The sequence below is a fragment of the Mauremys reevesii genome, linkage group 2 (genome assembly GCF_016161935.1).
Source record: "Mauremys reevesii isolate NIE-2019 linkage group 2, ASM1616193v1, whole genome shotgun sequence".
NCBI lineage: Eukaryota > Metazoa > Chordata > Testudines > Geoemydidae > Mauremys > Mauremys reevesii.
The window spans coordinates 202,727,790-202,750,368 of NC_052624.1; the positions used below are offsets into that span (position 1 = coordinate 202,727,790).

General features: G+C 39.6%; 1 long non-coding RNA gene across 3 annotated transcripts; it reads left to right on the forward strand.

The window, feature by feature from the left end:
• The first annotated feature begins 331 nt into the window (after positions 1 to 331).
• Positions 332 to 20,750, forward strand: LOC120398711. 3 transcript variants are annotated; one of them, XR_005594648.1, is made up of 4 exons: positions 332 to 459; positions 1,283 to 1,367; positions 3,331 to 3,479; positions 20,514 to 20,750. It is a non-coding gene; the product is annotated as an uncharacterized LOC120398711 (long non-coding RNA). The 3 variants fall into 3 exon arrangements; XR_005594647.1 differs by lacking the exon at positions 1,283 to 1,367 and having other exon boundaries at positions 336 to 459; XR_005594646.1 differs by lacking the exons at positions 332 to 459; positions 1,283 to 1,367 and adding an exon at positions 2,399 to 2,489.
• Positions 20,751 to 22,579: the final 1,829 nt, after the last annotated feature.

Here is a 22,579-nt window from a genome sequence, read left to right on the forward strand (position 1 = left end):
CAGTCAATCAGGAAAAGAACCTATAACTGAGCAGGCTACTGTCTATTTGGTTTCTGAGGGAGCGCACACATCTGGATCACATCAAAGGATACAGCATTCAGAACTCACAGTACATCAGTTTATATGCAAACATTCATTACAAGTCAGTTCCTATTCTGATCTGTTTTCTTGGTTAGATCTTGCAGACCCTACCATGTATCATCAGATAACAGTCACGGAATTGGTGTTTTGGCTGAAGACCCTATCAGGTGTTGTCAGATAAATGTTAATGCACCGATGCTTTAGGCTGGTTGTGATCCACTTTCATAAAAACCTCTCCCAGAGCCTGTTCTTTTTTTTCACTCACCACTCATTTGTTTGATATTCAAGAAAAGGCTCATATTGCACTTGGATGTGAAATAGAACTGAGCAAAGAGATGTCAGGAGAAAACAGATGCTGTAGAAAAATACGGAGAAAAGGTTAGGGTTTTTTTTGTGTGGTTGGCTGGGTTTTTTTTTCAAAGGGGGAAAATTATCACAGCTAATCAGAGTAGTTTATGAGATTTCTCCAACAGTCTGAGATATTAGCAGATTGGCAGTAAAATGTGTTTCCCTCAGCCAGCAATATGAGTGGCCAAAGCAAAGAGGGTCTGGACAACAATTACTACACAACTAGGTTGACCTTTTGGGTGGGAAAGCAGCCTAGTAAAGATGATGCAATGTATTATGACATTTCACAGTCTGCTGGTGCTAGTAGATTGTGTTCTCTCTGTAAATATATCACAAGAGAAGGAATATAAATTACTAGTCCCAGAAAAATCAAACATTATATCAATCTGCTATTGCCACTTTTTTCCAGTGTATCAAGAGTGTTACAATATTTTTTGCCATGATGGTGCACAAGCACATTTTAATGTAATAGGGTTTCTATGCAATACCACCAGGAGCCATTGCATCAGAAACACATCAAAATCATCATTACAGGCAGTCTTGATCAAAGGATTGTCCTATAATACTGGGAAGATCTTGAAATCCTCTCACGCAATGTATGAAAATAGTTACCGATGCTAGGGGCATGGTACCGATCTCCGTTACACTGGTATAAATCAAAAGTAATTTCAGTGAAGTCCAAAGGCCTGAATCTCTCTTCTATTACACCATTTTTACACTAGTGTGACTCCACTGACTTATACAGAGTTACGCTAACAAAAAATTGGTGCAACAGTGTGGAGAGTTGGGCCCAAACTCAAGGAAATCAGGATGAGACTAGAGCACATCCTGTGTCATTATGGTTTCTTCCTAGGCCCCACCTTTCAAACATCATTCTTTGCACTCAAAGTGATATCAATGGAAAGTCTCAGAAAGCAATAGCCCAGAACTTTCACAAGGTAGGAAAAACAACATTCCTTAGAAGTGTTGAGTTGATTGTGTCTTCTTTTGTCTTGTCCTGTAATAGGAACAATATTCGTGCTTTGGGATAGCCTCAATAAATTACTTTTGTGGCTATCCAAATGCATTGCTCCAGAATTTAATCACCCACTAAACCCTCATCTGTTCTTCCATCTTTAACGCTGTCATTTAAACAGCTGACTCAATGACATTTGCAAGTATGTAGGTTTAAAAAACAAAATCTATGTATGAGTGTTTGAATAAATGCTGCTACTTCTTCCTCTGTCTTAAACTTTAGTTGTTTGTGCAGAATTTGTGCTTGAGGCCTAAAATTAGCATTTGTGCAGCATGGTCCATGTCCCAAGTGTGGTGTGAATGATCCTCACCTCAGTGAGATGTTTTTGGAGCATTTCTGGGGGTTTATGTTCTTCTTATATATGTGATACACCCATTTAGAAACACTATCACGGACATTCAGTCTCAGGCATATTAACCTTTTAAATACATGCAATTTTATTAAAAGTTTAAGAGGTAAACAATTTTCTTTTAAAAATATCTGTGCTGTTCTTTAGATGGGAGTTAAAATATAATGGCCCAACCTCCCCAAAGGGGCTTAAGTATTGAATCACTGAGAGTCACAGTGCCTTACTTTTAGGTGCCTAGAAAATCATAGGGAGAACACTGCAATCCACAAAGCCTGAGTTAGGTGCCTAGACTCCTATGCAATTAATGGGAAATGAGAGGTGCCTTAGACTATGATCCATAAAGCCAGCACACTAGGTGAGGAGCTGCCTAAAGTAGCTAGTGGGAGATGCCAGCGAAAGGAGTGCATGCTAAGCCCTACCCCTCTCTTGGAGTACAGTGACTAAGTCTGGTCTGCAGGGATGAGCCATCTCTGCTTGTAATTCACAAACTGGGAAGAGAGGCATTTGACTGCCTAAGTTATGTGTGGGGCCTGATCAGAGGCCACCTAACTCCACACAAAACAGCTGGGGGTGAAGGATGAGCCCATCTTCCTTTATAGCCTGTAGCCCAGTGGTTAAAGTACTCGCCCAATGTATGAGAGACCCCCAGTTCTGCCTGACAAAAAGGGACTGGAACAGGGATCTGCCAACTCTTAGGTGAGTGACTCTGTAGGCTAGAGCATTCTAATATGCACCGGACCAATTAATTATTATTCAGTTAATGTGGAAGAGGTTAAAGGAGCCCTACATCAGAATATACCATAGCCTAAGGGTTAGGGTATTAACCTGAGATGCAGTGGACTCCTGTTCAAATCTCTCCTCCTCAACATGTGGGGGTGGGGCTTGAACTGAAGCCGGTCACCCACATCTTAGATGAATACCTTCGCCATTGGGCTAAAGGTTACTAGGGAGGTGATTTTTTCCTAGCTAGGTGTGTGTGTGGAGTTAGGCAGGCTCTGTGCATACCTCTATTGGATCATGTGGAACTTGGTGGCTGAACAGTTTGTTTTCTCCTGGTTCACAAATTGCTCTAGGACTTAGGCAGGAAATAGGCACCTGGGTGCCTAGAACAAGGCAGCAGTGCACATGCCAGAGACAGAAACATGGAGAGTTAGGAAACTTTTACTGCAAAAACTTGGGCACAGAATGAGATTTGGCACATGCAGGGTTAGGCAACAAAGAGGGAGCTTTGTGGATCACAGGGGGTGCTTAAGTACCTTTATGGATCTGACCCAAAGTAACTAGTTTAGTGATTGGTGCTTCTATGCAAAACACACAAGTAATTCTAAGAGTCAAATCTTCTACTTCTACTCAGCTGGCAGGATAGCAGCAAATGTGTGGGGCCTAGAAAGGGGTTGGTCAAATCTTCAGGGCTAGGTCACTGCTTTTAAGTTTAAAAAGGTTCAGAAACTCATGACTTAACCAGAAGGCCCAACAACTGATCCATTTTTGAGCTGAAATCTCCACTCACTGATATTATTTCTATGGTTCTCTTAAGTTCCCAGATAATCACTTGGCTGTTGTGCAAGCTAGAGCCAGGAGAGATTCCACAGCTGCAGAACCCCACTGATATTTAGTGGCAAGCAAAGAACTGCATTTTTTTCCCAGAGCTCAGCTGTTTGAAATACACTGAATGCAAAATCATGGGTAAGTTACAATGTGTTAATTACACTAAATGCTTCTGTAGTATGACACAGTTCATGATATTCCTTTGAAAATTATAGCTCATGCACCTACTGTAGTGAGTAGGCATAATTTCTTCATCTTTTTATGCAGAAATTAAGAAGAATGGAAAGAATCAAACCTTTCAAGTTAATTGCATCCCAGTCAGGCTTTTATTATCTGAAATATTTTGATAATCTTTGAGCACCTCTAAAATCTGACAAAGAGGTAAATGGCTGGCATGAATGGCTTTCTCTGACTGACATCAGGAACTGACCTGTCAGTCAATGGGAGCTTTTGGCTGCTCCTAGTGTTATGTAAGGGTTTGGTTGGAAAATACAAATGGTCACACTTCACATTGCAGTGAATGGCTTGATGAATGCTGTTCAGAACAGAGAGCTGCTTGCTGCAGCTAGGAGCAGGCTAGTTGTGGGGTCTGAGGTAGAGGTAAAGATAAATAATGCATTTGTTTAACACATTTTCTTTGTGTTAATGGGAAAAAAACACAGTGGTCCCTGTGAAGATCTTCCTCTGATGATAGGAAATGGCACAGAAAATCTGTGGGGCTCCCTGTTATGTTCAGTGGGGTTCCTCTCAAAAGTTTGATTTTTATATCATATTGGATGAATGAGATGGGTAGAGTCCTGGATTCTGCTCTCGTGAAGAATCACAATTGGCATCCATGACTGGAGAATTGCAACTGGTCTCTGTCACTGTGGAGCTTCCAGGGATTAGCAGTCTGACCAGTCTACACTTGGATTTTACACAGTATTTACCCCCTTCTTATATGTAATTCAAATGTGACAGCAGAAGATTTGATAGAATGTAAAACAAAATAGATGTAGAACTCTCTGGTTAAGGAATATGAATTGATTGTTTTATAGTACTTCTGTGTCATACTATATTTACGCATAGGAACCAAATCCTGGTCACAGTGTAGCGAATGAGAGTTTTGCCATTGATTTAAATGAGACCAGGTGTTAAGAATACTTAAGACTTTCTAAATCTATCCGGCAAGAACACTAAAGAAAGGAAGATCCACTGAATATATACTAAGAATTGATGTTACAACATGAAGTCCTGTGTCTTTTCCCTAAAATGCTTTCATTTGACTGCAAAAATACATATTTACAATTTTTGCATAAAATTTGTTTAAGAATGGATTGCTTTTAAAAATAAGTCAACATGCTTCAATACCAAACTGAATATTTTACGTGTTTTCCTTTAGTTACACAGGTGCAGTATAATGGAGTCTCTCTCTCTCTCACACACACACACACACACTTTTTTGTTTTGAAATAAATCACACAGTCTGCCCTTCATGGGTAACTTACTTGCAGCAGAAGGAAATGAAGAAATAATCTTCATAGTTCTTATTGATCTCACATTGCATTATCACAAGCTGGGAAGTCAAGCTATTTATTGACTGAACTCTGGATAGCCACCTCTAATTAGCTCAGCTTTTGCAAGCAAACGTTACAGTGCAGTGAAAATACGGCAGGCTGTCAAAGTGTAGGAAGATGTGATATTACAAAACAGCTGTCATTTTATTCTTTACTAAATAAATTTAAAATAAATCACAGTTAACCTGACTATATTTGATGCCTAATCAGAAGGTGTTGGCTAACATGTTCAAGATGACACTTTTCTCATTCTTAGTGGTAAAAATATCTAACAAATTTTCAAAAATTCTTCAGTATATTTCATCTTGAAAAAATATGGCAGAAATCAAGGAACTGGAGACACTGAAAATTTGCTTAATTAATCTGGATGAAATCCTGCCTCCACAGACTTCAACAGGGCCAGGATTCCACCCTCTAAGTTAATATTTAATGCAAGCAAACATAACCATGCAGAATAAAGTCACTAAAGCCTACCCTGCATTCCTTGTGCACCCAAGTCTCACACTGAATCCAAGCATTGGGTGTGCAAGGCGTACAAGATTGGGTCTTGCACTGGTAAATATAACAATGTAAGGCCCCCAAATCCTCTAAGCTCTTCTGCTCTGGCCATTGCAGAGCAGAGTCACATAGACATCCCTGGAGAACTCCAATTAGGATTGAGGCCTAATATTAGGCCTCCTTTTTTCTCTCTCTCTCAAGTTTCTCTTAAGTGTCTGGGTTCTCTCTCATTCTGTTTCAATGGGACATCTGTAAGAGCATGCATATTTTCAACCATAAGTCCTTCCTTCCTAAATAAATTCATTTCCTTTTTTCATATCACATTAGTTGCACTGCTAGAAACTTGGTGGACTTTTGGTGGCATTTTTCTAAGCTTCTTAAATTCACTACAGCTTAAGTTTATTAGATAAATATTCACAGGATTTTCTGTTTAAAACTGCAGCTTTCTTTGGGTTTTTTTATGAGAAAACCTACAAGAGTTCAGCCTGGATTGAAATGCCAAGTAACAACATCTGGGATTAACAAACATCAATTTTAAAAATAGCTCCTTTCAATTACTGAGCTGGAAATTGGAAAGTCAGTACAACATCAAGAGGCTGTTGTTGTTTTTTCCTATTGAATGTGAATAATTTTTACAAGTGAGATGTGCTCTAACCTTTTAATTTACACCTTCAAGACATTTTACCGAATCGCTTACAATTCTAACTTCTTCCTGTTTATTGTATATGGTTTGCAAACCAAATTTTAAAGCCCAGAATAAACTTTGAGGCCTGATCCAAAATTCCTTGGCAACTCAAATGCTCATTGAAAGGAGCTGTAGTTGCCAAGGCCCTGATACTGAATTCCTTAGGACCAGATTTTCTTTAGCTGCCTAAATAACTTTGTAAATCTGGCCCTTAGTTAATACTAACCAGCTGGATGAACTGTGCCACAGTCACATTTTCTGATGATTTGTTCTCCCCCTCTATTAACCTAGCTCTTTCAGAAAGTAAAGAGAGGTGTTATTCTCCATATGGCTTTACCAGTACATGTATTTAAAACTCATATGGAAAAAAATGAGGTGCCTGTAGGAAAATTCCACAATGTAAACTTTGGTTTCCTTCCAAGATACAAATTCTAGCTTTATCTAATTAAAATATGGCAACCTAAGAATGATACAGTAACATCATTGTAACCACCCATCTCATTCTAAATAGCAAGTTTCTGTTTAATTAAACTGCATCCTATTGAGAGCTCCTCATTTTCAGCAGGTTACATTATTTTAACAATAAAGAAAAATTAATGCCCATCCCAGTCTTAATGAAGTACATTGGCAACTCATGCATAAAGCTGGATTTGTTTGAGGTGATGACCTGCCTCTTTGAAGTACCCCCTTCCAAATAAGCCTTAACTTGACTATTCATTGTACGACACCCAGCCAGAATAGTTTCCACTGTTGAATAAGCAATGTTAACTTGACCAAAGCTTGACTTTGAAATTTGCTGTCTATTGAGAACATAATCATTAAAACATGAAAGTATAGTCACTTAGTTTTACGAGAAATTCCAACAGAATAGTCTATATTCTCTTTATTTGGTCAATTTTCTATTGCATGGTTCTTTTACAGAGTTCTGAGAAGTTTGTTGTCTTTTTTAATTAGTATATTTCTTAAGTGTATTTTATCAGCCCTATGTGCCCACCTTCATTTTGTGAAGAAATCACTTTGAAGACATCAAGGTAGAATAAATATCCGCTCGCTAAGGAAACAGCACTCTTTAGGACAAATTCTGGTCTTTGTTACACCAATGTATATTTGGAGTGACTCCACTGGCTTGACCACATCATCTGAGACAGATGAGATGGAGACACAAAGCTTGTCCCTAACTCCAACTACATGTTGGACAAGAGTGTTGATAAGATAGAACCAAGCAATAGAGTGTCTTGGGCAGAGGGTTAAACGTCTTACAAAAGTGATGACTAAGTGGACATATGATAGAGGTCTATCAATCATGAATGGTGTGGCGAAAGTGAATAAGGAAATATTATTTACCCCTTCACGTAACACAAGAACCAGGGTCACCCAATGAAATTAATAGGCAGCACATTTGAAACAGACAAAAGGAAGTACTTCTTCACACAATGCAGTCAACGCGTGGAACTTGTTGCAGGGGATGCCGTGAAGACCAAAAGTATAACTGGGTTCAAAAAAGAGTGAGAGAAGTTCAGGGAGGATATATCCCTCAATGGCTATTAGCTGAGATGGTCAGGGACACAACCCCATGCTCTAGGTGTCCCTAGACCTTTGACTGCTAGAAGCTAGGCTTGGATGACAGGGGATGGATCACTCCATAATTTTCCTGTTCTGTTAATTCCCTCTGAAGTATCTGGCATTGGCCACTGTGAGAAGACAAGGCTCTGGGCTAGATGTACCATTAGTCTGACCCAGGATGGCCATTCTTATGTTCTTAAATTCTTAATCCTGCAGGATCTTTCAGAAAGAAAAAAAAGAGCTACTCCAAGGCAGTTTCAGAGTATTGGATATTGTAAGTGCTCCAATGTTTTCCTGGCCTGGAGCCCTATTACCCCATTCATAACAAAATTGAGGAAAGTGAGGATTATGACACATTCTTCAAAAGTTACCTCAGGCCAGATTTTGCATTACCACACATGTAGGAAGGAGTAAGATTGCATTAGGGCATCCCATACTGCAGCTCTAGGTATTTAGGGGAGCTGAAGGGCTATACCTGAGCTGCTTCTTCCTCCCCAAATCACTGATGGTGAGTGGACAGAGCCATGACCTGCCTTTTCTATGTACCAGGCAGCAGAGTTGGCTGGATGCATGGTGGGGAGCACAAAGGAGTGTCATAAGACCAGCCATATGGGCGCAGACCAATGGCCCATCTAGCCCAGTAGCCTTCTCTGACATCTGGCACTGGCTGCTGCTTCAGAGAGAATCAACAGAACAGGGCAGTTTCGAGTGATCCATCCCCTGTCACCTTTGTCTAGTCCCAGTTTCTGGCAGTTGGAGGTTTAAATTATTCTCCGACTCCTTCCTATTTTTCCTCTTTAACCAACTGGAAGTCCTAGAGGGCCTTAGAGAGGCTTTCCTTGGGCCTGGCCTGATGTGCCTGTTGGATGCACTTTAGGCTTGTCTAGACTAAGACGAAAGATGCGGTGTTGGAGCATATCTGCTAACACGTTTTAATTAGGGTGTTTGAAAAGTCAATTGTAGAAAAGGCATGCTGCCTTTAACATGAGCTAAAATGGTTGAATTAAAGCTTCACCACAAATTTTATTTTTGACAAACACCTATCTTTCCAAATGGAGAATATGTTTATGGTGGTCTGTAACTGCAATGTTTAACTGCAGTAATGTCATTTAATCTTATGTTTGAAAAGCACCATGCAAATGATGTATAAACGATTTTTAAAGTTAGTGATAGTAAATTACCCCAGCCAAAATCTTCCCCATCTAATACAGGTATTTATCTCAGCAAGTAGAATTTGTTAGGTTAGATGTGAATTAGAAATTATTTAATGTAGGTAGCACATTTCTAAAAGTAGATTGAATTTTCAATGAAGCTTTAACATTCTCTTGCCAAACTTCACACATCTCATTTGATTTCAGAAGAGAAAAAGCAAATGCTGAAATTTCCCTCACCACTTTCCATGGAGTACTCACAACAATAAAATAGAAGTATGTCTAACAATGCCAGCATGCATTTTAAGTAGAGAACAAATGCCCATTTCCTTTACAGGCGAGGAAGTCAAATTCCATACTGAATTTCGTGCTATTTTTTTCTCTTTATTGGGAGAAATGTAAATTCTCGGTGCAAATTGAACTACTGCAGTAGTTCAGATAAACAGTGAAAAAGAACTGAGAAGGATGGAACTAAATTACTTCTGTCCATCTTAACATGGCTTTTTAATGAATTTTACTTATACAACCCTGAATCTTGCCACATTAAATTATCACTTCAGCCATGTCCACATACTTGTTAAAGTAGTTTAACCAAGGTACAGCAGGTTATGGTAATGAGGATCGTTGAAAGCAGAATGGCCACAGCAAGACTCAATAGCTCCCTGAATTTAAATAATTTTTCTTCTAAAGTGACAGCCCATTAAATCCCTAAATTGTTTTATTTGCCACTTATAAGAGTCTTTGCTTAGTCTTTGAGGCTGACAGACTAATAAAACAGGCTTTGGAAAATGTTCAGCTTCTATAAAAATAGGGCTAATGTGACACGCACAGCTTGTGCAATGTGATTTTTTTTTAATTTAGCTTAGTAGAAAGTGAGACTGTAGATCATGCAGTGTTTTATTTCTCTGAGAAGAAATAACATTTATTACTACATTTATAAAACGGTTGAAAAATGTAGCCATAGCAAAATGTTCTAGACAGTCTTAAAAAAACCAAACCTTTTCATCAAGAAAATTTCAGTATATTAATTTTATTTCATAACTGACTGCTGCTTGAACTTTTGAAAATGTAACCCATTTTAGTAGTTCACCAACTTTCTTTTAATTCCTGTCAGAGTTCAGTACAAAGAATATTTTGAAATATCTAGTTGACAAAATTGAAATGGCTCTTATTTTAAATTAAATTGTGGGTTATCTTCCTCCCCCCTTCCCCCTTCAGATATCTTTTGAGTTGAATTTCACTCCCGTGAAAGCTCCAGCCCTCATAGGCTATGTCTTCTGACCTACTGAGAGTATAATCATGGAGATCTTTCATATTCTTCTATAACATACCAATTTAAAGGAGTTTATAGCATGTGGTAATGTTAATTTGGTAACGTATCAAAATGACAAATGTACCATTTCACTTGCTGCAGAATTAGAAATATTTTTCCAATTTCCCTTCTCCATATCAAGCTCTAACTCCCATGTCTTATCCTAAGTATTCATTACTAACACCAGTAGGAAAGGCTATGGAGATTGCTGAAATTATTCAATAAAAGTGCTTTTCCAATTCTATTTCACCAAGAGGGTAAATCATCTACTTCTTTGAACAATCACTAGTTAATCTTCCTCTGCATCCTATATTCTTTTGTTTTTATACAGGCCAGAGGGTAGCTTTCAACAGCAGGACTTACTTATAATCTGCAGTGAGATGAGCCAAGATTTTCAAAAGTAATGAGGTTTTGGATACCCCACTGGAGATTTACCATGAAGGGGGCCTGGTTTTCAGAAAGTGCTAAGTAACCACCCTCAGAAAATCAAGTCCGTTAAGGTGTCTCAAGTTGGCCACCTAAAAACTGAAGCACCTACAACCACTAGTCACTTTTGAGTAGCAGCCATGTTAGTCTGTATCCGCAAAAAGAACAGGAGTACTTGTGGCACCTTAGAGACTAACAAATTTGTTAGTCTCTAAGGTTTCACAAGTACTCCTGTTCTTTTAGTCACTTTTGAAAAGCTTGACCCAACCTTTTAAAAATTCTATGAATGCAGATAGCCCTGACATATACTGTGTGTAACCAAATTGTTTTCACTAGGGTTGTATGAGACTTACATTGGGGAAGAAAATGGCCCATAGGGCCAGATCCTCAAGAGATTTTATGGAAGTTAAGACCCTAAATACCTTTAGGGATCTGAGCCTCAGTGACTACGAGAGGCATTGAAACAACAAGGGCCATCCATTTTTAAGCACAGCTCCTCGTTGACTTCAAGATGAGATGCAATGCAAAAATGAATCAGCCAGTAACTCTGCTAGTAAATGTTTTTGTTTTTTTGCTAGTGATATAGAAACAGTAGGATTTACTCATACCCTGCTGTGGATAAATGGGCCTGTTTTTATTTAAAAAAACCAACAAAAAATAGTATTAAAATTTCCTTTAGAGGCTAGATAGGGGACATTTCACTTATTCTGCAAATTATAATAAAGTTTAAGAAACTTTCTTTTTGTGGGAGTGAGAAAGCTTTTGCATTGTCCACAAATCCAAGGAATGTTTCAGTAAAATTTACAAGTGAAGCATTTAGTTTTATTTTTAAACATAGCTCATTTTTAAGAGTCACAAGTCAGAGACCAATAAATGAGTTATTTGAAATGACATTTGAAAAACATACCATTGCAATTTCCTTAGATTAAATTTAATGCTCATTTGAATACATTATCTGTAAATAGGGTCCAATTCTGCCATTGGATACAAGGTGTCCCCTTGCATCTGAGTGCAGTACTGGGTGCACAAAATGTAAAAGCTTGTGAGTAGTACACACTGGCTTGATTAGGTAGTCAATATTAGTCCAAAATCTTTCCATTTCCTCCTTTCCTTCACCCATCCCCACTGTATCCCAGCCTCAGCTTTTCACTGTCATGAAAATCAGATTGATTGCTTTATGCTAGACTTAACTTCCCCGGTGACATTTTAGCTAAACATTCTAATGAGAGAAGATAGCAATTTCTAACAGTTTCTCTGAAATGCCTGCTGCAAGGGGTGGAAATATGATTTCTGCCTGAGACTGGGCTTATTCCAGGTAATAAATAGTATTATGAAATGTATAGTTTATTTGATCTGATGTCATGTCATCTGAGGCTGTGACTATTATTTTATGAGGCATCCCAAGTCAAAAGACTGGATGGATGTAAAGTATATTTTGGTATGACTGTGCTGTATCTCCATAGGAGCTATAGCAATTAAAGCAATCATTCATGAAAGGATATGAACTCTTTGCTGTACCTAAACCCAGCCTGAATGCTGATCTAGACAGACCTTACTTTTCTGCAACTCTATTTTGGTGCTTCAGTTTCGTATCAGTATTCAGTCAGCAAGCACCTAAGCAACCAGTAAAAACAAAAACAACTTCTTGACTAGCATAGGTGTTTTTAAGTTGCAGGACAAACAAAATTTGTCTGGAAACCTGGAGTATAATTCAAAGATAGGTGTTGCCTCAGTGTAGTGGGCTTTAGTGCAGATTTCATTTACAGATTAAAACCCTTTGTTAGACAGCTACTATGATGCAATCTTTACTCTAGACAGAAAGTTAAGATGCCACCACTGATATCAGCACAAATACTACTACACCAATTGTCCAACCTAAAGAAAAGGGAGGAATTCATGATGTTGTATGTTTGCTGCGGCAATGACACCTGTGACATAAACCATCATATCTAGTTTGTGGTGGTAGTGGTGTTTTGGGGTGTTTTTTTTGTTTTTTTTAATAAAAACTTATTTTTGTCACTCTTGACAGCCTGCTATAGAGAAGGGTTCTCAGTGCATTTTTATAACTTTGGTTATCTGTACGTACATTGTAGTGGAGTCTGAATTATTATTTGATGTTTTTCCTCATAACTGATTACAATATTATGTGCTATTAACTTTTCCTTTCTTAAAATTAAAATGACTTTTTTCCATTTTTTTTGCTATACCGGACAACCAGCTTTATGCATTATGGATCCAGTTCAACAGAGTAATTAAGCATGTACTTAAGTCCATCTCTATTCAGCAACACAATGGTACTTAAGCTCCTGCTTAAGTGCTTTGCTGAATCAGGATTGACAGTCCACAGAATCTAAACACATTACCTTCTGCCAGAAAATCTATGGCCGATAGATCCTCAGTTGGTATAAATTGTCCTAGTTCTATTTCCACAAGTTGACCATCTGCCCCTAGTGTCCACTTACAGGCTGCTTCTGTCATGCTGTCTCTAAGCCATTAAATTGAAACTGGTCCATAATGAGAGATCCTGGAAATCTAGTGCAATTCTTCCAGCTTTGGGTAAATTCTCCCTCAGATTCTACGGAAGATTTTGGAAAATCCTTAGATTTTTGTTAGGAGAAAATCACTCAAAGCACATATGAAAGCAATTGTTTAATGTAATTGTATCTTTGTGGAGTAGCTTTAAATAAAATTCATGAACTTCATCTAAGCCTAATTCTTTTTCTTTTAATATAATCATCTCTAGAACTACAGCAGTCTCCCAATCCTGCTAAACTTATTTTCTCTCATCCCATCTTTGAAGAAAAAAAAATTATTTGCATCTTTAAAATTTGCCACCTTATTCCAGTAGAATGTAATTTTAAATTAATCCAGCTGTTATGCACAGAGCACCCCTTCAGTTGTACGGAAGAATGAAAGGGGGGAGAAGGCAGCTGGGATGGGGGGGGCAGTTGTTAGTGGGTTATAGATAGTTGTAGTAAGCCATAAATGCAGAGTCTCTATTCAGTCCATGATTTTTAGTGTCTAGCAAAGTTATGATTTAAGCTCCGAGGCTCATCTTTTGAAAGAGTTCTGCAGATTTCCTTTGAGGATGAGAACTGATTGGTCTGAATTACAGCAACTGCTTTGTGAAAAGTGTTCACCCACAGGTGAAATGGAGTTTTTGTCTTTTGTCATTTTCCTGTGTGAGTTCACTCGAGAGCTTAGTGATTGTCTGGATTCATCCACATAGCTGTTATTGAGTTATTTAGTGTTCTAGATGAGGTACATAACATGTTGTGTTAGGCATGTGTATGGATCTTGAAAAGTGTGGCGTAAAGGGTGTTGACTATTCTACCAGTGGAGATGTGTGGGGTGTTAATGGGCTGCCTCACCTTGAAATGTCCCTTGAAACACATGTTAACTACTTATGCTAAACAATCTGTTCCACCTTGTATTTAGCTGTGACACTCTGAGTATATTTCCCAGACCTGAAGAAGAGCTCTGTGTAAGCTGGAAAGCTTGTCTTCCTCACCAACAGAAGTTGGTCCAATAAAAGATATTACCTCACCCACCTTGTCTCAGCAGTGACATAGTTAATATTGACATTTAAATTGCTGCTATTCAGCTTTAATGTCAACATCCCACTGAGACAAACAGGGAAGGTGGCACCTCCCCGTTATTTCATTGTGCATGCATGCTCAGAAAGATACCACACCCCTGCTTTATATTCAGAAGGGTAGCTACACAATAAGAAGGGTTTTTTTTATTGAAGAAAAATCGATATACGTTTGGCAGACAACAATGGGGAGAGACCCTTAATCCATCCAGCTCAGTCCTGTGAAGTGTGGTGGACTATATGGCATGATCCAACAAAGTACATAATCATGTGCTTAACTTAAAGCATGTGAGTAGTTCTATTGAAGTCAATGGGGACTACTTGCGTTTAAAGCTAAGAAAATGCGTAAGTGGGTTGCTGAATCAGGTCGAGGTGCTTAGCACCTGGCAGGACCAAACTCATAGCGTGGAATTTCTGTAGCACATATTTCCTGTGGCTCTATCCAGAACTGCTCTTTGATATACTGTTTTCAGCTTCCTCCATTCCACATTTCTTATCTTCCTCATCCCATATACAGTAACAGTAGGGAGAGATTAGTATTGGAGAAATTAGCTTTAGGGTTTGTAATGATCCAACCACTCCCAGCCTTTATTCAGGCCTAATCTGATGGTATCCAGTTTGCAAATTAATTCCAGTTCTGAAGCTTCACGTTGGAGTTTATTTTTGAAGGTTGTTTTTTGTTGTTGTTGAAGAATTGCCACTTTTAGGTCTGTTATTGAGTGACCAGAGAGGTTGAAGTGTTCTCCTACTAGTTTTTGAATGTTATGATTCCTGATGTCAGGTTTGTGTCCATTTATTCTTTTGCGTCGAGACTATCCGGTTTGGCCAATGTACATGGCAGAGGGGCATTGCTGGCACATGATGGCATATGTCACATTGGTAGATGTGCAAGTAAATGAGCCCCTGATAGTGTGGCTGATGTGGTTAGGTCCTATGATGGTGTCCCTTGAATAGATATGTGGTCAGAGTTGGCACTGGGGTTTGTTGCAGGGATTGGTTCCTGGGTTAGTGTTTCTGTTGTGTGGTGTGTAGTTGCTGGTGAGTATTTGCTTCAGGTTGGGGGGCTGTCTGTAAGCAAGGACTGGCCTGTCTCCCAAGGTCTGTGAGAAGGAGGGATCGTCCATCAGGATAGGTTGTAGATCCTTGATGATGCGCTGGAGAGGTTTTAGTTGAGGGCTGTAGGTGATGGCTAGTGGTGTTCTGTTTCTTTCTTTGTTGGGTCTGTCTTGTAGTAGGTGACTTCTTGGTATCCTTCTGGCTCTGTCAATCTTTCTTCACTTCACCAGGTGGGTATTGTAGTTTTAAGAATGCTTGATAAAGATCCTGTAGGTGTTTGTCTCTGTCTGAGGGATCAGAGCAAATGCGGTTACTACTGTTTCTTTTGCTCTATCTGAGCATTTTGAAAAACTCCAGCATTTGCAACAGGTGTATTTTGCAGAGATTAGTTTCTGGGAGCCTTTTATGTTAGGAAGAATTCCTCTAAGCCATCAGGCCCTCTTCTTTCCCAGGCCTGCCTGACACAAAGCTAATTTAATGCAATTAATGTACTGATCCAGGAGGAGTAGAAGGCTTGCATGCATGTGTGCACCTACACACACACACTATTTGTTTTATTTAGCTGCTATGTTGCTCATTGCATTACTTTTAAGAGTTCCTAGCCTTTTCCAGCATGCACAACTTTGTACTGAGCAATCCCATATATTGGGAAAATAACATGAGGGGGAAAGGAGTCCAGGAGAGCTGGCTGTATTTTAAAGAATCCTTATTGAGGTTGCAGGAAAAACCATCCCGATGTGTAGGAAGAATAGTAAATATGGCAGGCAACCAGCTTGGCTGTTAAGTGAAATCCTTGCTGATCTTAAACGCAAAAAAGAAGCTTACAAGAAGTGGAAGCTTGGACAAATGACCAGGGAGGAGTATAAAAATATTGCTCAGGTATACAGGAGCGAAATCAGGAAGGCCAAATCACACTTGGAGTTGCAGCTAGCAAGAGATGTTAAGAGTAACAAGAAGGGTTTCTTCAGGTATGTTAGCAACAAGAAGAAAGTCAAGGAAAGCGTGGGCCCCTTACTGAATGAGGGAGGCAACCTAGTGACAGAGTATGTGGAAAAAGCTAATGTACTCAATTTTTTTGCCTCTGTCTTCACAAACAAGGTCAGCTCCCAGACTGCTGTACTGGGCAGCACAGTATGGGGAGAAGGTGACCAGCCCTCTGTGGAGAAAGAAGTGGTTCGGGACTATTTAGAAAAACTGGACGAGCACAAGTCCATGGGGCTGGATGCGCTGCATTCGAGGGTGCTAAAGGAGTTGGCAGATGTGATTGCAGAGCATTGGCCATTATCTTTGAAAATTCATGGCGAATGGGGGAGGTCCTGGATGACTGGAAAAAGGCAACTGTAGTGCCCATCTTTAAAAAAGGGAAGAAGGAGCCAGTCAGCCTCACCTCAGTCCCTGGAAAAATCATGGAAAAATCTCCCACAGTATTCTTGCCAGCAAGTTAAAGAAGTATGGGCTGGATGATTGGACTATAAGGTGGATAGAAAGCTGGCTAGATCGTCGGGCTCAACGGGTAGTGATCAACAGCTCCATGTCTAGTTGGCAGCCGGTTTCAAGTGGAGTGCCCCAAGGGTCGGTCCTGGGACCGGTTTTGTTCAATATCTTCATTAATGATCTGGAGGATGGCATGGACTGCACTCTCAGCAAGTTTGCAGATGACACTAAACTGGGAGGAGTGGTAGATATGCTGGAGGGTAGGGATAGGATACAGAGGGACCTGGACAAATTAGAGGACTGGGCCAAAAGAATCCTGCACTTAGGACGGAAGAATCCCATGCACTGTTACGACTAGAGACCGAATGGCTAGGAAGCAGTTCTGCAGAACCTAGGGGTTACAGTGGACAAGAAGCTGGATATGAGTCAACAGTGTGCCCTTGTTGCCAAGAAGGCTAACGGCATTTTGGGCTGTATAAGTAGGGGCATTGCCAGCAGATCGAGGGATGTGATCATTCCCCTCTATTCGACACTGGTGAGGCCTCATCTGGAGTACTGTGTCCAGTTTTGGGCCCCACACTTCAAGAAGGATGTGGAAAAATTGGAAAGAGTCCAGCGGAGGGCAACAAAAATGATTAGGGGGCTGGAGCACGTAACTTATGAGGTGAGGCTGAGGGAACTGGGATTGTTTAGTCTGCAGAAGAGAAGAATGAGGGGGGATTTGATAGCTGCTTTCAACTACCTGAAAGGGGGTTCCAAAGAGGATGGATCTAGACTGTTTTCAGTGGTACCAGATGACAGAACAAGGAGTAATGGTCTCAAGTTGCAGTAGGGGAGGTTTAGGTTGGATATAAGGAAAAACTTTTTCACTCAGAGAGTGGTGAAGTACTGGAATGGGTTACCTCGGGAGGTGGTGGAATCCCCTTCCTTAGAGATTTTTAAGGTCAGGCTTGACAAAGCCCTGGCTGAGATGATTTAGTTGGGAAATGGTCCTGCTTTGAGCAGGGGGTTGGACTAGATGACCTCCTGAGGTCCCTTCCAAACCTGATATTCTATGATTCTATGATATTGAAGTCCGACATTACGAGGCAAACAAAGCGTCCTTTCCCAGCTACTGAAAGTGGAGACTCACATGATGTATCAAGTCGAAACAGCAGGGATCCTTAGGCAGCTCTTTGAATTTTTCTTGCCGCACGTTCTGCTTCTCCTCTAGTCAAGCTATCCAACATGCCCAGCTAAAATATTGCTCCCTTCACTCCCCTCACCATTTCACACACTCTCTCCATATAAAAATCAAACTTCTCTTCCTTAATCTTGCAGCTCTGTGCCATCAACATCTCAATCTCCGTTTCCTCCCCCTTCTGTCATTCTGCTTTTTCTTATTATTTATTATTAGTTCTGTTATGGTAGCTCCTTAAATCCCAATCAAGGTTTAGGGCCCCATTGTTGCTAGGCATTGTACAAACAAGTCATAAAGAGAACTCGTTCGTCAGCCAGTTTGCAGTCCTGCCCCCACCTTCTGACAACACTTCTTGGTACCAATGCCACACCTTCAGCAGCACAGCTGTACCTATGCAGCTGCACCGCTGTAAGATCTCTTGTGTAGCTGCTCTATGCCAGTGGGAGAGAGTTCTCCGGTTGACATAGCACTGTGCATGCTGCCACTTATGCCAGTGAAACTTGTGTCGCTCAGGCAGGTGGTGTTTTTTTCCCTCACCCCCGAGCGACATAAATTTTGCCTACACAAGTGGTAGTGTAGACATGGCCTTACTCTCTGCATCATCCCATGTGATGGTGCATGCCTATTTTCATCCTGTAACTTCCCTTTCACAGTATCACTTCCTCTCTGATCCCACTTCTGTTTCTTTCCACTGCTGACATCCATGCATGCGCTAGCTTTTATCCACCCCCTCCCTCCGCCATTATCAATATTACGTTAAAAATAATAATCAGAAGTTTTATTACATCAGGTCTTAATACCGGGATTATCTTTTTCATTTCTATGTGTCATGCTAATTTTATGATTCCACATCAATGTTTAATGAAGTTGGTTGCAATATTTTGCATATTCTTTTCTTCTTAGAATTGAAATATTTTGACCAGCCCTAATATTGAAATCCAAGCTAAGTTGCTATTATTTAATAAGTGACCTACAGATTAAAGATTACATTGCCCGTTACCAGTGCCACACACTGAGTTATCACATGAGAAACTTGATTGGAGCTGCAAGGTTCCAGACAGCTTAAAGATGACAAGGGGAGTGTATACAGGGATAGACCCCTCCTCCCACAGATGCTCTGCTTCCCATTGGCCAGCTAGAGAGATGTAAGCTAATTAATTCTTGCTTCCCACATTTATTTAAACCCTGGTCTGGTGTTTCTTAGGCCTCTTGCCTCATTTTTAGTCGAGCTCACCATTCCCCACTAGGGACAAATTGCTGGGACCTAGTGGGTTGTTTTGTGGGTTGTTTTTTTTTTTTTGCCTTCCTTATAACATCCTGGAGACACACGTTAAGCAGTCATAGGATTTAGGAATTTAATATGAGGAATTGTATTAACTGTTTGTTCATCGCAACTTACAGCCAGCATCCAGCGCAGCTAAAAGGTCAAAGGACCAGCAACCAGAAAATAAGAGACATGGGATTTTCTTGGTGGACCATATGTCAATTGGAAAAAAGGAGACCTGAGGTTCTTGCAAACCAGGGTCCCTCTTTGGTACCTTCTTTACCTTTCACAGTGGGGAAGGTGAGAGGATTCAGCAGAGCCAGCTGAATCCTTGGGCTAGGCATTTGGAGTGTCTACCCTGAGTTACGAGCTATATGATTAGATGCCTGAAAACACCACACTGGACAATCAGCCACTTAAATGCCCAGTCTGGGGAGATGAGCAAATAGCACCCCTCTCCAATGTTACAATTTAATAAAATGGCATCTGCCATTTAAAATCCATTTCTGTGTCTGTCCTCATTCTCTTTCATGTCCAGATCAATGCTAGAAGCTATTGAACTCCATCAAGTGCCACCTGCTGCTTTTTTGTTGTTTGTTAAATGACTGCTGTGTGAGCCTGACAGTAGTATAATTCTGAAAATATTTTAACACTGAGATCAAGTCATAGCTTTGGAATTTTCTTCTGTGTGATTCTATAATGTGTGTTAAAGCAGATTAGTAAGAAAAACACTATATCATTTGCATTCCAAGCGCACTGGTAAGGTACTTGTGTCAGACTCCTGAGCCATATCTGCAAATGAAATAAAAATCTAATACCAAGCAAGTAAATATAATTGCACTTGCTTAATGGTAACCATCTCCTTGTAACCCACCATTTTCTTTTTCCTCTTTGTGACTTTAAGAAACATTTGGAAAATGTGTTTATGAATTACTTACCTGTGTTGAAGCTATTAAATTAGAGGCGCTTCTCTTCAGTATAAAAAGTAGATTAAAACTCAAGTCATTTCATGGTCTGAATCTGCAGAGAGTGTCAATAAAAGAGAAATAATGTTTGTACAGTTTAGTAAAGCATGCCAACCTTTCCTTTTTGTGAAAAGAATTTCATTCCTGAGTCCTCTTAGCTTCACAGCAGTACTTTTGTAATATATCATGAAAGAGGTGAAAATATCTGTATTGAGCTGCATGTATTCTTATCATTACCGCTTACTAGATTTACGAAACAGAGCAGTCAAAGAATCCAACAGAACTGTCTGAAAGATCAGTTATGTCAGTCCCAGCTTCTTTTTTGGAGGAATTTTTGTTTTCCTCTGCAGTACTATGATAGTCAGAATAGAGTAGCTTTAGAAGTTTTAGCTACTGTGTGTCTACTTTATATTATGCTGAGTTCACTGCTGGTTTTAAGTGTCAAATGCTGCTTGAGACATTTCTATAAGCCTATTTCCTTTCACAGATGATTCAAGACAAGACTATGGGAGAGTGAAGTTCTTCTGCAAGATTACATCCATTGCTATATTAAGTGGCACAAAATCTCCTAGTCATTCTAGCCTTTGAAAATGAGGATCTAAACTGAGTGATTGTGCTCATATTCTTTATTTGACTGGGTGGCTGCCACTCAGAATCTATCTTCATTGATACCAAATGACTGTGACGGTAAGAAATGAGGGGGGGGGGGAAAGAGCATACAAAAGAACCCTACAAGTGTGTATTTAAAACAGAAAAAGGTAGCGTATGTTATGCAGTGTGAAGCATTGTGTACAGTTCATCGTTTTCCTTCATACATTTGTTCTGTTACATGTAATAGCTTACTTGTAATCTAAAAATTAGCCAATTAAGAATGTGGTTTTCTCATTCTTTTAATTTTAGAGGGACTTTTAGAATTCTTAAACCAAACCCATTTACTGTGGAAAAAGCTGCTAATTAAAGATAACACATAAAACAATCACATGCTGTACTGAATATGGTTAAAGCCACCAATGTACTGAATAACCTCAGATAAATTCAGCTGCTGATGGGAAAATATCCTGCTGTCTCTTTCATATTGCAGATATTTCCCTGTCAGTTTCACATCTATCCATTATTTTAAAATACCATAGTCCCAATGGCTTAATACTTGGCAACCAGCCCAAACCAAAGCATATTCCTCTTCATATTTTGGCTGTGACTTCCCCTTATGATGCAGCACTTCATGTTGTGCATCATAACGTAAGCTGATGTGATACATAATGTAACAAAAACATTCACTCCACCAGTAAATGATGCGCAGCGACCACAACCCATATTTTTTTCCCTTTTCCTTTCCAGTTGATATTGTTAATTTAAACTGCTAGAGGCTGGTCTTTCAACAAACTGGGATAATAGGTAACCTACCACTCCAACCTATATATTTCAAATTACTATTCATTTTCTTCATGACTCTCCTCTTCAATTGTTTTCCTCATTAATGGATATAGCAGCCCAGGATGCAGTGAAGCCAGCTAATATGTCAGGCATAAAACCTGAAGAGCTCTGTGTAAGCTCAAAAACTTGTCTCTATCACCAACAGAAGTTGGTCCAAGAAAAGATATTACTTCACCCACCTTATTCCCCAGGCATAAAACACTAATCTATTTAATTTTTGAAACATACTAGATCAGCTGGCGAGAATTTCAGGATACTGAATTAACTGATTCAAATCCAAGCTTGTTTATATCTCCAAAAAGTCAGGCCAATCCAATTATGCTCAATTCCCCCATCTTGGTGTATGCAGAGAAACTTACTATCTTGGCATTAAATTACATGCCAATTTAGGGATGCTAGCTAAATCCAGTCTCATCTTCAAGAAAAATCTCTGACATGAACAGATGATTATGACAAAGGTTCAAGTTCATCCTTTGTATAACTCCATTAAAGTTGATTATGTTTGCCAGGGATTAATTTATTCCAGGGAGTTTATTGTTGACACCAAGGCAGGTATTGATGATGACTAATATACCATGTAATCTCAATGGAATCAACAGGGGTGCACAAGTAGTAAATTAAGCAATGAATCTGATCTAAAGAGTTGATTGGAATTAAAGAGGTGGTGGGTATACATAAACCAGTGTAACATGAACACCACACCAAGATATATTTAAAGGGATAACAGCCCTCCTACTTCAGGATGTGGTTACCAGCAGGGACTTCTTAGAATGAGAACAAGTACTATTAGTCCATTTCTTTCCTGGGTATATTAGGATTGCTTTGAAGTTGTTTTGGCCAGTGGCAGGATACTAAACGGATGAATGGTCTGGTCTACAGGTGGCTCTATTTACAGATGATATTTACACTTCTAATTTGTGGCAGATAGATTTCTCTGTGTTTTAAGTGTTATATTTGATGACAAAGACATTAGCATATGAAGAATATTTCCCTTCCCCTTTAAAAAGAAACATTGGGCCTTATTCTCATTTACACTACGGCATTGCTCTGGGAGCCTGTAACTGTTTCATTACACTCTAAGGCCCGTTTACACTGCCAGAGAGGTGAAGAGACTTTAGT